We start from the raw sequence: 4,958 nt of genomic DNA on the forward strand, positions 1-4,958 counted from the left end.
GGGACGGCAACCAGAGTGCATGCGCTGGAGCAGCGAATCACAGAGGGCGGGGGCAGGGGGTGAGGAGTAGGGTGACGTGGGCGGGAAAGGAGAGAATGGGGATGGAGAGGGACGATATCGCCTGGGGCGGCGGGAGAGGAGGGAGAACCTGACAGGGCCTGAGGACAGAGGGTGGCGGCGGAGCAGGCAGCAAAGCCAAGAGGTGCCAATGTACGGGGGGTTCTGTTGAAAAGCCCCTGGAGGGACATGCAGGAATCAAATGTCAAAAAGCAGAGCGCTTAGGGAACGGGAAACGGCGACGCCCAACGCCGCGGTCCCCGTCCCAAAAATACCCCAGCAAGGCGATTAAACAGAGACAGCGGGCTCCATTGCAGCACACGGCCCAGGAGGGGAAAGGAGAGTGGACGGACAGGTGGCGGTTGTACAGCAGAGCTGCAGTTACAGCGGAGGAGGCAGCTCCTGCAGTCTCAGCCCTTCCTCACAGGCCCTTACAACTTTCTATAGAAAAGCTTTCTTGTGCCTTAAATTTCTCCTGGGCCTCCATCTTTTCCACAACATTTCGCTGATGCTTAATTACTGTTTTGCAGGGTTTCAAAAAAAAGGGTGGCTGGGTGCTTTTTTTTTTTTTCTTCTTTCCTCTGGAATAATTTAAATGGGACTGAAATTCCACACATGGCATGCGCATGCACTCCTCAGTGAGAAACGCATGCCTTTGCTGAGGGGGAAAGAATGGAATAGAAAAAAAATGGAGTATGGATAACCAGGTAGCTGTATGCTCCCAAATGAGTTTGTCACTGAATAAATACAATGGGGGGTGTACCTAGATGACACGTGGTATATATGCAATATGGTAATTTCTATCAATTTTCAGCTTGGAAAAGAGATGACAAAGAGAAGATATGATAGAGATCTATAAAATTGTGAATTGTGTGGAAAAAGTGAATAAGGAAGTGTTATTTACCCCGTCACATAACACAAGAACAAGGAGCACCCAATGAAATTAATAAGCATCAGGTTTAAAACAAACAGAAGTACTTCTTCACACAATAGAGTCAACCTATGAAGGCCAAAACTATAACGGGGTTCAAAACGCAATTAGATAAGTTCATAGGTTCATAGATAAGAGCATAGGTCCATCAATGGCTATTTGCTCAAATGGTCAGAGGTACAACTCCATGCCGTGGTGTATCCCTCTTCTCTGATTGCCAGAAGCTGGGGGTGGATGATAGGATGGATCACTCAATGATTGCCCATTCTGTTCATTCCCTCTGAAGCATCTGGCATTAGCCACTACTGGAAGACAGCATACTGGGCTAGATGGACTACAGGTCTGACCCAGTATGGTTGTTCTTATGAATTATTATCAAAAGCTCTGCTACCATTTCTTGCCATCTAGTTTCAGCAATTCTGCATCTTTTTCTGCAGTGCCCTCCCTGAATGCAGTAATCCAATCCATGCATAGTTAATTATATTAGACTTTTAGAACATAAATTCTCCCAGGAAGAGCTTTTCCTCTTTCATTAATTGGATTTGGAAGATCCTTGTGGTCCTGAGCTCAGTAGAGTCATTTGAAGATGCAGTAGTCAAGTTTTGATGCCATGCTACAACAGCCTGGTGCAGTGACATTCTGTTAAAGGGGTCAGGAACTGCCTAAGCCTATTATACAGTATTTCAGCTTTCTATGTTAACAGACCACTGCAAAATTGGAGATTAACAAATTTTCTTAGTATCCATTCATAAAAATTCTCCCTCAAATTTGGGAGTTTCTTTTTAATCCAAGAGGCTATAATATTAGAAAAAGCAAATCAGAAACGGACATTGGTTAAGAAAAAACAGGTTAGGATCTGCTACAGCTGCATCCCCATTTTCTACAGAAATCTGCATATACAGATATATATCTTTACTGCAACAGGCAAGGCTACTACTCTACCATTGTTGCTACATTCAATATTGCAAACGTTTTGTGTTTGGCAAGAGGCTAGCTGAAACTTCCTCCAGTTAAAATTATTTTATCTGTTGGTCCCAATCTGCACCAAAACTAAACTACAGAGTCTAACAAGCTATAGCTGTGATTTGCATATCATTTGGTGGCTCTATAATCAGCTTCATTGGACAGCTGTTCCTGGTACCTATTGCTGCTGACCTCAGAAATTCACCAAAGTAATTGGAGATGCTGGCCACTTCCTATTGCTACTAATTTTCTGGTGATCCAGCAACTCTCGTCAGCTGGGAGGTCATGCTGACATGACCAGTGACCTGCATATTTAGAAGGCTATTCTGTTGATTGTTATATTTGAAGGGAAGAATGGGGGAATATGTTGCCCACAGTGTATTCAGGATGAACTCATTAATACAAGAATTGTTGAATTTGTCTGTTATATAGCCACAACAACTGTGCCTTTATGATGACTAAGTCTTGGAATAGAAAATGTAACAATGTGGGATAACCATGATGTGTATGTGTTATGTTTTTTAACTGATGCAGAAACCCTTGGCTCAGATTTCCTATATTTGGACACAACACACCTGTGTTTTTTTGTTTAAATGTATTTTCAAAGATACCAAATATTGTATAATGAACATAATAAAATGACTACAAAATTAGACTAGAAATCATGTGTACTACAATAGATAACGTTCATAGCTAAGAACCTTATCACTGTAGAAGTAGGACAATCCACTCAAACTGTGCATATGATCATGGTATGGAAGACCACAAAAATATTCTGTAATTGAATATCTTGGCAGAACTTCAGACTTGAAAATGTAATGGCCCAGTATATTTTTTTACTCAAATTATTGAGTCCAAAATTATGCTTCATGAACAAATTCAAGTTTCTTGTTTCTTCCAGGATTTACTTAGAATGTTTACTAGTTCACAGAATTTTCAAATATTTCACTTTTCAGAATTCTAGGATCTCTGCAGTTGTCCTGTAATGCTGAGGAATGCACCTTTCCAGAACACAGACAGAGTGTGGGGCACTGAAATACAAAGGCTGTGCATCTGTGAAATTCATAAGGACTGAGAATCATGCTTGTAGATCCTAATGGGAAACATAAACACAGTGGTGATCTTTGATCACTGTACAGGTGTCAAAACAGTAATAGACTTTGAAAAGGGAAAGGAAGGGCATGATAACTATTATAATGGCTCCTAGTCTAGAGTAAAATAACATGAAAATTGCCAAATATATCATAGGACTGAGTTTGATAACTCTGTTTTACAGAAAACTGAGCTTTGAACAAATCCAATATAACAGCAGCAGCATTCTTTGTTGTTGAGTCTTTGGATGTCAATGATAGTTTTCGGTTCAAACTCAGAAGCTTAAATAATACTGTCTATAGCAGTGGTCTCCACCCTTTTTATGCACACTATCACTTTTTGAATTTAAGCGCAACCTAGGATCTACCCCGCCCTACTCCCGAGGCCCCACCCCACTCACATGCACCTCTCCTCTGTCGCTCGCTCTCCCTCCCTCAGTTTCACCGGGCTGGGGCAGGGGATTAGGATGCAGGAGGGGGTGCAAGCTCTGGACTGGGGCTGAGGGATTTGGAGTGTGGGAGGGAGCTCCTGGCTGGGCAGGGGGTGGGGTTGCAGGAGGGGGCTCTGGGCTGTGGCAGAATGTTGGCGGGCAGGAGGGGGTACATGGTGCTAGCTCCAGAAGGGAGCTCAGGGCTGAGACAGGAGGTTTGGGGGGCACGAGGGGGTTCAGGGTGCAGACTCTAGGAGGAGGCTCAGGGCTGGGGTAGGAGGTACTGAGTGCTGGCTCCGGGAGGGGGCTCAGGGCTAGGGTGCGGGCTCCCACTGGGTGGCACTCACCTCAGGTGGCTCCTGGTCAGCAGTGCAGTGGGGCTAAGGGAGGCTCTCTGCCCGTCCCTGCCCCACACCACTCCCAGAAGCGGCCATCATGTCCCTGTGGCCCCTGGGGGGGTGCACATGGCTCTGCGTGCTGCCCCTCTCTGCAGGCAGCAGCCCCGCAGCTCCCATTGGTTACAGTTTCCCATTCCCAGCCAATGGGAGCTGCAGAGGTGGTGCTTGCAGGCAGGAGCAGCATGCAGGGACCCCTGCCTCTCCACCCACAGGGGCCTTGGGGCATGCTGGCTGCTTCTGGGAGCAGCGCAGGGCCAGGACAGGCAGGGAGCCTGCTTAGCCCCGCTGTGCCACCAGACTTTTAGTGGCCGGAGATCGCAATTGACTGTCAGAGGCTACAGGATCGACTTGTTGACTGCTGGTCTACAGGATAAACAAATTACATGTTTTTGTTGTCACACAACATTATCTTGCTGTTCTGAGCTGCAAAGTACAGAAAATTTCTTTGTCTAATATGTGTCTTTCTATGGAAAGAATAATTTAATCAGTGGTTTCAGAGTAACAGCCGTGTTAGTCTGTATTCGCAAAAAGAAAAGGAGTACTTGTGGCACCTTAGAGACTAACCAATTTATTTGAGCATGAGCTTTCGTGAGCTACAGCTCACTTAATCAGATGCATACCGTGGAAACTGCAGCAGACTTTATATATACACAGAGAATATGAAACAATACCTCCTCCCGCCCCACTGTCCTGCTGGTAATAGCTTATCTAAAGTAATCTTCAGGTTAGGCCATTTCCAGCACAAATCCAGGTTTTCTCACCCTCCACCCCCCCACACAAATTCACTCTCCTGCTGGTGATAGCCCATCCAAAGTGACAACTCTTTACACAATGTGCATGATAATGAAGTTAGGCCATTTCCTGCACAAATCCAGGTTCTCTCACTCCCTCACCCCCCTCCAAAAACCCACCCCCATACACACACAAACTCACTCTCCTGCTGGTAATAGCTCATCCAAAACTGACCACTCTCCAAGTTTAAATCCAAGTTAAACCAGAACATCTGGGGGGGGGGGTAGGAAAAAACAAGAGGAAATAGGCCTCCTCTTGTTTTTTCCTACCCCCCCCCCCGAGATGTTCTGGTTTA

This window comes from Eretmochelys imbricata, chromosome 8 (genome assembly GCF_965152235.1).
Source record: "Eretmochelys imbricata isolate rEreImb1 chromosome 8, rEreImb1.hap1, whole genome shotgun sequence".
NCBI lineage: Eukaryota > Metazoa > Chordata > Testudines > Cheloniidae > Eretmochelys > Eretmochelys imbricata.